Below are 12,989 nucleotides of genomic sequence, written 5' to 3' on the forward strand. Positions count from 1 at the left end.
TATCGATACTACTGACTTATTGAAGGTTTATAAAAAAGGGCTAGTACCGATACTCTAGTTTGAGTATCGATACTTCTAGTTTGTGGTATCAAAACTTTCCTGAGCATCGATACCAAATTAGGCTTCAATGTTTTGAAAAATGCGTAAGTATCGATACCCCTTTTGGGGAGTATCAATACTCCCATGAGTACTGATACCAAAAATGGGTATTGAAATCTACTAATTGAACTTGGTATCGATACCAGCCTACGAGTATTAATACCTTAACTATAGTATTGATACCCATTGTATGTGTATCAATACTTCTAGCTCAAAATCCCTTTGTTTTTATCATTTGAAGAACAATATCAATATTGTTCTTCCAGTATCAATACCCACTCTAAAAATATCCTATTTTGGGCACAAAAATGACCTTCTAACTCACCCAAAAGTCTTAACAAGTTCTTCAAACATTATTAGAATGTTATGTCTGATGGAATGGGTCAAAAAAGGTCCATAAACATGCTAAAAACACCAAATACTGAAATCTACCATGAATATGCTTCATGAATCATGCAAGCTAACTAACACGCCCAGTGATCTACATTATAGTAGAGATGAGTTAGAAGTTAGTTACCTTGAGTCCTAAGTTGCTGAGAGATCCCAAGCTCAACCAAGTGTTAGCTTTTCCTTTCCTTTAACATTGAAGCTTTCTCCAACTTCTCTCACTAGACAAGAATTAACCACATGTGTTACTAACGTTGTTCGGGAGTTTAGAAAAGAGTTTAGATTATTTATTGAGGCTTGAATCTCTAAGAAAGGAGCGGATTTTACTTAGGTTTCTAAACCCCCCACTAAACTCATATTTGGTTACTATAGCCAAATCTTGTGTTTGATGGCTCAAAATAAAGATTTAGGAGAGAGGATTTTGTTCCTTACCTTAGCTAAACTGAACTAGAATCGTAGGGCAACAAGTTTTCACCTTGGCTCAAGGTATAGAGAGAAGGGGATGGTGTTTGAAAGAAGAAGAATAAAAAAAGAAGAAGTGGGAAGTGGGTTCTAGTGTGTGACCTCATGAAAATTAAAAGATTTCAATATTTCTTAACAAAAATAGGTAAACTATTTTCTTGGTCCTTCAAGTTTGATTATTAATTAAAAAAACCCCATTTTTACCCATATTGGGCTCAAACCAAGCCCAAATCCACTCCAACTTGGGTCTACGCTTCCTACAAGCTAAAGGATTTATTGCAAGGTCCTATCGGGTTAGCCCGAAACTCCTAACCCAGGATTCAGGCCGTTACAATATCTTTTTTGTTAACATCACATCTTTTTGTATTAACATTACATCTCTTCATATTAACATCATATCTCTTCATGTTAATATCACATATTTTTATATTAACTTCGCATCTCTTCATGTTAACATCATATATTTTTCTGTTACATTATATATTTTTTATATTTACATCCTATCAATGTTAATTAAAATGTATTCTTTAAATTATTAATAGAATTTATACTTAATATTACTAAATAAAATAATTATTATATTTATATAAAAAATATAACTACAAAAGATTAATATTATATAGGCTACCACTCATAAAATTATATAACACTTTTGATATAAACTATAAGTAATATTAAATAGGTAACTTTTGGGGGAAGAAATACTTTTGAAAAGTAATTTTCAATTCAAACATACAAGTTAAAAATATAATTTTAACATTTTTTTTAAAACAAATACAATTTTAACATTTTTTTTGAAAGAAAGACTTGCATCATTAAAAACCCCTACTATCAACCCACTGGTTATGGTCTTAAAAATGGGAAAATAGTGCCCAAATCCATTAATCAACCTGTAAATCATTTCGTACATCGTTCACAACAAACTACTGTACGTCAAACCCAAAAGAACAAAAAGTATTACAATCAAGAATCCTTTTCGCTAAATTATAGGCAACCTTATTCACTTCCTTGTTAACATACGAAACAATACAACTATCAAACCTATTACATTTGTCACGAATAGCTGCCATGTGAACCCCAATAGTGGAATTATCACCCATGTAATCATTGTAAAGGTTAAAAATTGTGGTAGAATCCATCTCAATAATGATGTCACGCCACCCCTCCTCAGTAGCAAGATTAACGGCCGCAACTAAACAAGCCAGTTCTGCCATAGCCGATTACTAAATACCGTTGGATGTAGTAGCCAGCCCATCGAGAACCATCCCACAGGCATCACGAGTAATAACTCCGATCACTGCCAGTTGAATCGTCAGATTATAGGCCCCTTTAGCATTTAGTTTAACAGTTTGTCTCGTTGGCAGCCTCCATCGGAAACCGTACATCCATCAACTCTTGTAGGGAGTTGCTTGCCTTGAGAGTGGAGAAACTACAAACTACAACCATGATAAGGTAGATTGATAATGTATAGCAAAAAACATTTATTTGTTACGTTGTGGTGTGTTTATTATATAATTTATAAATTTATATTTTTTTATCAAAACAATTATATAATTAATAAATTATTTATAGGTTTAAAAAAATTAATATATCATGTTATCTCTTTAGATAAAAATATTTTAAAATTTGATATATTTTATGGAATACAATCGTTACAAATTTATTTATCTTTTTATAAAAACATCTTAAATTTTTATCATTATTTAAGTTGGTGTATTTCATATATTATAATATTAAAAATTATAAATATATATGTTTTAATTTATAATATTTATAGGTCTAAAATGATCATTTCTATTCTCAAAAATAGTTTTAAATAATAATACTAAATACTCAAATTTTGAGTCAAATAATTTAAAATTATTTTTAAACCACACTTTTCTAGAATCAATGTTTAACTAACATCAAGTCTATTCATGATTTACGAGTAAAAAATCTAAAATCAACCCATGATGTAGAAGCAATGACACCACTAAACCGTGCAGTGAAGAAGAAGAAAACACCACCACCACCGGGCATAGATCAAGAGGAGCAGATGGATACAGTCGATTCCTACCAATTTAAAATTCTTATTATAAGTTTTTCATCCTTAAAATTTTATAATTTATCGTTCTAATATAAAATTATGCGTCTATCCCTTGTTATGCTCTTGTTTCTAACATTTTTTTTATATGATGGTCAACTCGTACTTTGTATTCCCTTGATTTAATTTGTTGATATATAATGAAAGAAAAATAGATTTTGGATGACTAAACTGAATTCTAATTAAATGTGATGATTGAAAACTTCAAAGTCAATTTGTTTAGAAAAGGACTGGATCAAGTCGCCCCGCCATTCCTGAAAAAACTCAGTAACACATGGTTCAATCTGCAATGATTAGTGCTTTTAGACTTTTGTTCATGCAAATCTCTTGCATGCATGCCAAAGTAAACGCTTTTCGAACCGCGTTTAGCAGCAAAGTTTGAAGTTTTAGGCACGTTATTCTCCCTATATAAACACACTTATCAATCCAGGGATTATCCACGCCCGGGATTCAATAAGTGGTCCGCTATTGTGATAGCGCCCGTGATTTCTCTGTAGCACCTCCTTCCGTTACACCCGCAATAGCACCCAATAGCGCCCGTTATGGCCACAATCACGGTAAAAATAAAATGACCGAAAAAGTGACCGCAACCGCGATTTAAAACCCTGATCCACACCTTTCAATTGGGCAGACTTTTTTGGTTTCTTTCTCTAATGGCTTCTAAAATCTCCACTGTCACACTATCTACTCTTCTACTCATTCTGCTGCTTTCCACCTCTGCTGCCAATGATCAGCTTTCGGCCAACTTCTATGCAACCTTTTGACCTAAGCTTCAAACCATCGTCCGTAACTCCATGCAACAGGCCGTTGGTAGAGAGAGGCGGATCGGCGCCTCGATTCTCCGTTTGTTTTTCCACGACTGCTTCGTTAACGTAACATTCTTTGTCTATTGAGTTTCGAAACATCGACTTATACATGTATACATTGTTAACTGTTCTGTCTGTATATGTTATGTTAATGTAGGGTTGTGATGGATCGATACTGCTGGACGATACTGCAATGTTCACGGGCGAAAAGAATGCAGCACCGAACCAAAACTCTGCTCGAGGTTTCGAAGTGATCGATACCATAAAGTCTAATGTGGAGACCGCTTGCAGTGCCACTGTTTCTTGTGCAGATATACAAGCACTTGCTGCTAGAGACGGTGTAGTACTGGTTAGTGTACATAAAACCTTCCCTTGCTGCTTACATTGCATCAGATATGAACTAATTACATACTATTTATTATATTGTATCATGGCAGCTTGGAGGATCATCATGGCAAGTAGTATTGGGGCGTAGAGATGCAAGGACAGCAAGCCAAAGCGCAGCCAACAGCCAAATCCGATCACCATTCGCCAACCTCCCCGCTCTAATCTCTTCCTTCGCCGCCAAGGGTCTAAATGCGTGAGACTTAACCGCCCTCTCCGGTGGCCACACGATCGGCCTAGCTAGGTGCGCCACGTTATGCAATCGCATTTACAACGACACCAACATCGACCCGAATTTCGCGGCCACCAGACGTGCTAGATGCCCTGCCACTGGAGGTGACAACAACTTGGCTCCTCTGGATTCAGTACCGTCACCCAGGTTCGACAACAACTACTACCATGACCTGGTGGCTCAAAGAGGGCTGCTTCACTCGGACCAGGAGCTGTTCAACGGTGAACCGCAGGACGCGCTTGTTCAAACCTACAGCAACAACGCTGCTACTTTCTTGGCTGATTTTACAGGAACAAGTGGGGAGATCAGAAGGAACTGCAGGGTGGTTAACTGATCTTCTTAAATATCCTATTAATGGTGATTTCAACAAGTTTGATTTGAAGTTTATAGTTTCATTGCCTTTGGATTTCCTTCTCATGGATTCTATAATGAAATCTTATAGTTTTATAATAACTTTTTCATATACTTTATCGTGAAATTACAAACTATTATGGCTTAATATCTCTTTTGCCCCCAAGCTTTTGTAAAATTCCCATTTTAACTCCTCTACTCTAGATCTGTTAACACGTTAACTCCTCGCTTTTTTTTTTCCACTAGGAAATATGATGTGTCCCAATGAACGCTACTACGTGTAACAAATATTGAGAGAGAAAAACATAAATCTAAAAATAGCTTATATATATACATAAAAAATATTCCTTAAAATATTCTAAAATAAGAAAAATTTCCCATAATTTTCTATATTTTAAAAATCAAGAACTTTTTTTTAATAATTTTATTATTTGCATAGAAAAGTTAAACATAACTATAGAAAAATTACAGCTTTAAAATTACATTCTAAATTTTTTAGAATCTTTATAAAAGTCATTTTTAATCATTTTAAATTGATGTTATATTTTTTATAAAAATTATGTTTAATACAATTTTTATTGTGCTTTTATCTACAGTTCTTTAACCTTAATTTGGGTTGTCGTTCCTTAAATATTTTCATATAAGCTTCATTTGTTTTTACAAATATAATATAAAATACAAGATAAAATAAAATAAAGTAAGAATAAAATATATAAAATGATTTTAAAAATTATCAAAAGACATAAATTGTAAAAATTATATAAAAATAAAATTACTTCAAAATTATAAAAGTTATTTAAAATGTAAAGTAATTATTTGAAAAGTATAACTATTATAAAATTGTAAAAAATAATTATTTAAAAATCATAAATATTATAAAATTGTAAAAAAAAATTACACTTACACGTATACATGAACTCCCTCAAGCTGCTCTCATTCTACAGAATTTCTCTTTTTCAACACTTACTCTCTCTAGATTTATGTGTTTCTCGTTCTCTATCTAGATTTTGAGTGATTTATCTCCATCTTGTAAGTTTTAAGTACTCTATCTTTTCTTTTTCAGTGTGATTTGTCAGACGATCAAATATGATTGATGTTTGTGCTTCTTTGAAAATTTGGTCCTTTTCTCTTATTGATTTAGGCCATTATATGATCTGGGTGTTTCTTGTTTTTCATAGATATGCTATATAATGTGAGAAAATATGATGTTTTTCATTTGCTATATGATGTTGGAACGAAGAAGAAGAAAAGGAAAGTGATTGATGTAGCCAAAGATATATGCAAACTTTTTTCAATGGATCCTGAGGCAAGCATCAAGTTTGTAGAAAACAGACCATTCAATGACCAGATGTATTTTCTTGATGATCAGATACTGAAGAACTTGGGATGGTCTGAACGAACTGTATGGGAAGAGGGATTGAAGAAGACAATAGAATGGTACAACCAAGATCCCGATTGGTGGGGTGATGTGTCTGGTACACTGCTTCCACACCCTAGAATGTTGATGATGCCTGTAGACACTTTGATTTTGAAGAGGGAAAAGGTACATCATATATAAGAGTTGTAATATCCTAAATTAGGGCCAGTGACTAAATTGCAAATTTTGAAAACTATGTGCCCGATTTTGAAACAAGTTAAAAGTTCAAGGATTTAAATAAGAATATTTCAGTATTGGATTAAATGATAATTATGAAAAGTTTGAAGGGTATAATGGTAATTTCATAAGAAAGATTTTTATTTCTCCTTTATATAGGATATAACACGTGGAAAAGGAAGGAAATGAAAGAAAAGTCTGGAAAGATGGTTCAGCTTGCTTTTTCTTCTTCTCGTGAGCTCAGTTGAAAGGTGAGTTTCTTATAAGTTGATTATTCCTTAATTTTATGATGAGTTTTGATTCTTTGGATAGTAAGAAAGCTTAAGGAAGTTTAAAGATAAGTAAAAACTCAAAGATGGATATGTTAGGAGAGATTAAGTAAATAGAGTTTTTAAGTGAAATTTTGAATAAGAAGGTTTAAATGAATTTGGAAGTTGAATTTGACTTGTCATGTGTGTGACTAAGAAGTTATAAGTGTTAGAACTAAATTTGGATTACATGGAAAACTTAGTAAATTTCTTAGTTTCAAGAATTGGAATGAGATGTTCAAGTTTTTAAAGTGTTAAGAAGTTAAAGGATAGTTAAAATGGTTGTTGTTGAGTTTGGTGGTATGGAAGGGGCTTTAGTTTGGAATTTTTGGTGAAGTGTTGATGATTTTTTGCGTGAAATGGCCTGTTCTGGGCTAGGGGTACCGATACCTTGTGAATGTGTATTGATACCCTAAGACCAATTTTGAAGAACACTTAATTAGGTATTGAAACCTAAAGAAGGGGTACCGATACCATAGGTACTGATACCATCAGGCACGTATTAATACCTGCAAATGTCGAATTTAATTTGGGTATCGATACCCCAGTAGTGTACCGATACCCTCCTAAAAGGAAAATATGAATTTTTCTTATTAAGTTAGCTTAAGTTATTAGCATCGAATTATAATGTTTAGGCTTCTGATAATCATCTTGGAAATTATATTTATGTAGATACTAAGCTTAAACAAGTTCCGGAACATTTGGCAAGAAAGATCGATCGAGGGAAAGATAAGAGATCGGTATTGACTAGTGAGGTCAGGCGAGTGCATACTAGTGGCATATGGTGTTTGATGGAAATATGACTTGCAATGAGTCTATTTCCAACAGTAGTATGCATAAAGTCATGAACATGATCATGTGTTTGATATAAGTATATTTGATATATGTGATTATATGTATTACATGAGTTGTGTGAATAACATGATTTGATTTGTATGTATGCATGCCTATATCTGTTGATGGGGTTTGTATGTACTATATGATTCATGTAGAATACTATTATGTGATAATAAGAAAATATAAAATAAGTTATGTAACTATATGATTATAAGAGGCAAGCCATGTGATAAGATATATGTAAATATATGATGATGGAAAGACATAAGAAAACAAACAATAAACTATATGATAATAAAATTACAAGACTCTATGAGAATAGTTTATAAATTAGAGGACATGAACATAGATAATAATATGAATCTACAAGATAAGTGATGTAGGGAATATATATATATATATATAACGGAAACTAGGAAATATGAGTTATAGAGTAAAGAACTATAAAGCTTGGTGAGAAGATGATAGGAGTTGTGTGGAATTGAATGAAATAAATAGAGTAACTTATTAAATAAATAAAATGAGATAAGCGATATAAATTATATGTTATGGTATAGGTTATATGATATGTATAAATTCAAGATATTATTATAAATCATGTGACCTGGTATCGATAATTATGTGAGTAAATGAAAAAGTGAGACAATATAAGTATGTACTTATAGGATAATATGAGATTATGTGAACATGTAGTGTAACTCTATGAGGAAGACTTAGGTTTTATATGATTTAGGCATAAAAAATGAAACTAAGATATAATTATGTTCAATTATTGGAAGAGATGAGTATATGACATTATTATATAGATTATATGAAAGTGTATACATGAATACATGTGTAAGTTATATAGTATTGATAGGACACCTGAGACTACATGTATATGTTATAATGTAAGAAAATGAAATAAGTTATTAATGATATTGAATGATGTGAATATATGAAAACATGACTATAATATAATTCATGTGACTATGAGCTATGTAATAAGAAGTTGTGATGCAATGATCAAGAAATATAAGCAATGTGATGCATGAAAATTTTATCGAAATGATCTACGTGCAAGTGAATATGTGATAAATATAAAGCATAATGCCCATGTTATGTAATACGAGAGCTAAGGGTATAGTTGGCATGCCAAGAGTCGAGGGATTACAGTGCTCATTCGGGGCATAGTAGTCATTCGGGATATAGTGGTCTTTCGAGACAAATATTCAGTGCCCTAGTTGGAATTATACGAGCTGTGGTGACAGTATACGTGCATAACCTCAATAGACTCACATATCTTTAGTTCTCAAAAGTGTACATGGGCTAAACAAAGAAATGACATAAAGAAATCTTTGTATGATATTATATGTTTCATTTGTGAAAAGTATAGTATAAAGTACTTTAAAGATTAAGATCAAATTACATGCTCTAAATGGATTAATGATAGTAATAATGTCAATAAAGTGACTAGAATAATGATTATATGTGTTCATGTATATAAATGGGTTATGAAATTGTATATGATGTTTGTGTTATATTATTATATAAATTGTGAAATGTTCATGCATTAGTAAGTATATAAGGTTCATATTATTCTTGTTTTATGCCTCACTAAGTCAGCGACTTAGCGTGTGAGTGTTTCACAAGTAGGTTCTGGAAAGCGAGAAGAGAAGCTAAGAGGAGCAAGCCAGGTTATCATCTCCTTTACGAAGTTCAGATCAGTAAAGAATTTTGAATCATGTGTACCATGTTATATTTAGTTGGCATATACTAAGAGAATTGTATGGGATATGCTCTAATAGGTTTTGTAAAACCAAATGTTTTAATGAAAATTATTTATGTTCCTGAATTATGGATTTAAATTTTACCAATTTGTAAGGAAAAAGTTTTGAAAAGTCAATGTGACACCTCAGACTCAGATGCGGGTTGGGGGTGTTACATTTAGTGGTATCACAGCTAAGGTTTAGCCGGTTCTAGGCTTAAACCAAAGTCAAAGGAGTTTCAAAATGTGTACATGCCAACTCAAAGTGAATTTTTTCTGATCTGATAGAGTAAGGAGTGAGTTGTCTTATTAATAGAGTAAGATTAGAAGACTATGTTAGAAGTATAGTAAGGAAAGTTTTGAAGTAAGCAAAAGTTGATAGACCTGATGGTGGTAGCAATTCATCTGCCTTGTCCAGGCAGGATGAAGAGTGGACACCTTATGAAATGCTTTGGAAAAGCGAAGGTTGCTTTTAGAAAGTTGAAAACATGTTAGAATAATGTTATAAGGTCTCCACTGTTCTAAAATGGAGAAGTTAGATGAAGTGGTTTAGTTACTATGTGAATGAGTGGAAATATAGTGAACATATATTATCATGGGAATGATAGAAGATTCAATGATGTGGTTATTATTTTAGAAAAGTTCGAGAATAAGTATTCAATGATAAGTTTATCAGATATATGGAGCTATAGTTTATGAATTTGAAACAAGGGAATTGTAATGTGTATAGATAAGAGTGCAGTTTGATAAGTTGAAGGAATTGATGTTAGGCTAAATTAAATGAAAAATGAGGTATGCAAATGGTTTGTGAATGGCTTGTGCCCAGATGGAAGGAGTTTTATAGTGCTAAAGTTCTAAGGAGAGAGTTCAAAAGGATTAAGAAAACTTATATTTCATAGAGATTAGCACTAACAAAGAGAAACATAGATTTTTGGTTTCAAATACAACCTTGGTTGGAATTAGTTGTATTCCATGTCAAAGGATCCAATCTGATGAAAGCCATATACACTTAAGCAGTAGGGTCTTGTACTGGAAGATTAAATAAGGAGTTAAGAATGGATATAAAAGTTAAGTTTAGAAAGGAAAGTAATGGATTGGATTAAAAGTTCTTCTAGAAATTATGTAAAGTGAAGTATAAGAAGTATTTAAAATAGATCAAGTGATATATGTATTGTTTTGTAAGAGTTTAAGAATGGGTACATTGATGATTGGTTTAGAAGATAAAAGAAGTTGTAATGCTTGAGTTTGAACCCAAGAAAATTGCATTGTGAATGAGTAAGAATATGAGTTTGATGAGTCAAATAAATTAGTGTTGAGTTAGTTTCGACCGGAAAGAGTGTATATGATTGGAAGAACTGTTGCTGACTAACAAGGTTAAGTGATGATGAATGTATTAGAGTTAAAGGATTAGAAGATGATATCAGGTTAAGCTAACAAAGTATGGCGTAAATTTGTGAATGGTTATGTATTTGATTAGATGAAAGTAATTTAGTGAAGGAGATAAGGATTCGTATGTTTAAGGGAAGTTAAGGATTGATAGAAAAGTATAAGGTGGTAAAAAGAGACATCGGTATTGTAATTGGAATAAGGATTTTCAAGGATTAAGATTTGTGCAAAAAGCGTGGATTATCAGAGTTAGGAAGACGTGATAAATGGGTAATCAGAGATAAGTATAAGTGATATAAAAAGGGTATGAGAGCATGGAGGAAAGATATGATTTAGTTATGTTATAAGGAGATCTTGATTATAAAAGGATAAGTGGATAAATAAATGAAAAAGATGGAGTTTAAAGGATCCAATATTATAAAGATTATGTTTCTTTTTCAAGTAGATTTAGTCAGAGAAATAAAGAGTGATTTATATGTATTAAGGAAGTTTTAGAGGCAGTCAAGTAGGAATGGAATAAAAATTTGGTTATTTTTGCAAGGCAATTAAAGATTTATGAGGAATTTGATTGATTTATAATTTTGAGTGATAAGAACTGATGCTACTATGTATATGATAAGTGACATGATATGGATGTATAAAGGAAAAGGTAGTTGAAGAGTTGTAGTAATAAAAGCCAAGCTATTAATGATAATACGAAAGATTAAATTGAGAAGGTAACATGAGAATATAAATAGGATATGTGTAGACAATATCTTTATCTATTAATGCAGTGAAAATTCGAGGATGGATTTTCTTAAAGGAGGGGAGATTTGTAACATCCTAAATCAGGGCCAGTGACTAAATTACAAATTTTGAAAACTATGTGCCCGATTTCGAAACAACTTAAAAGTTCAAGGACTTAAATAAGAATATTTCATTATTGGTTAAATGATAATTATGGAAAGTTTGAAGGGTATAATGGTAATTTCATAAGAACGATTTTTATTTCTCCTTTATATAGGATATAACACGTGGAAAAGGAAGGAAATGAAAGAAAAGTCTGGAAAGATGGTTCAGCTTGCTTCTTCTTCTTCCCGTGAGCTCAGTTGCAAGGTGAGTTTCCTATAAGTTGCTTATTCCTTAATTTTATGATGGGTTTTGATTCTTTGGATAGTAAGAAAGCGTAAGGAAGTTTAAAGATAAGTAAAAACTCAAAGATGGATATGTTAGGAAAGATAAGTAAATAGAGTTTTTAAGTGAAATTTTGAATAAGAAGGTTTAAATGAATTTGGAAGTTGAATTTAACTCGTCATAGGTGTGATTAAGAAGTTATAAGTTTTAGAACTAAGTTTGGATTACATGGAAAACTTAGTAAATTTCTTAGTTTCAAGAATTGGAATGAGATGTTTAAGTTTTAAAGTGTTAAGAAGTTAAAGGATATTTAAAATGGTTGTTGTTGAGTTTGGTGGTATGGAAGGTGCTTTAGTATGGAATTTTTGGTGAAGTGTTGATGATTTTAAGGGTGAAATGGCATGTTTTGGGCAAGGGGTACCGATACCCTAAGACCAATTTTGAAGAACACTTCATGAGGTATCGATACCTAAAGAAGGTGTACCGATACCATCAGGCACGTATCAATACCTGAAAATGTCGAATTTAATTTGGGTACTGATACCCCAGTAGTTTACTGATACCCTCCTAAAAGGAAAACATGAATTTCTCTCTTTAAGTTAGCTTAAGTTATTAGCATCAAATTATAATGTTTAGGCTTCTGATAATCATCTTGGAAATTATATTTATGTAGATACTAAGCCTAAACAAGTTCTGGAACATTTGGCAAGTAAGATTGATCGGGGGAAATATAAGAGATCGGTATTGACTACTGAGGCTAAGTGAGTGCATACTAGTGGCATATGGTGTTTGATGGAAATATGACTTGCAATGAAACTATTTCCTATAATAGTATGCACGAAGTCATGAACATGATCATGTGTTCGATATAAGTATATGTGATATATGTGATTATATGTATTACATGATTTGTGTGAATAACATGATTTATATATATGCATGCCTATATCTGTTGATGGGGTTTGTATGTACTACTTGATTCATGTTGAAGATACTCGTTTTTTTCATTTGAATATTATTTATATTTTATTATTATTATTATAATTATTATAATAATTATTATTATTATTTTTATTATTAATAAATATTATTACATATTACAGGCCCAAATACATTACAAGCCCAACTTGGATACATCAGGCCCAACAGTAACCCAAACATGGTGGCCCAGATTCAGATGGCCCAGCTAAACCCTAAAAC

At 32.0% G+C, this 12,989-nt stretch overlaps 2 pseudogenes; both read left to right on the plus strand.

Annotated features, from left to right (window-relative positions):
- The first annotated feature begins 3,678 nt into the window (after window positions 1-3,678).
- On the plus strand, window positions 3,679-4,787 carry LOC120143925 (annotated as a pseudogene).
- A 1,197-nt stretch (window positions 4,788-5,984) lies between these two features.
- LOC120143926 overlaps window positions 5,985-12,989 on the plus strand; it is a 32,576-nt pseudogene continuing 25,571 nt past the window's right edge.

Source organism: Hibiscus syriacus, unplaced genomic scaffold, assembly GCF_006381635.1.
Source record: "Hibiscus syriacus cultivar Baekdansim isolate YM2019G1 unplaced genomic scaffold, ASM638163v2 tig00110865_pilon, whole genome shotgun sequence".
In the NCBI taxonomy this organism is placed as follows: Eukaryota; Viridiplantae; Streptophyta; class Magnoliopsida; order Malvales; family Malvaceae; genus Hibiscus; species Hibiscus syriacus.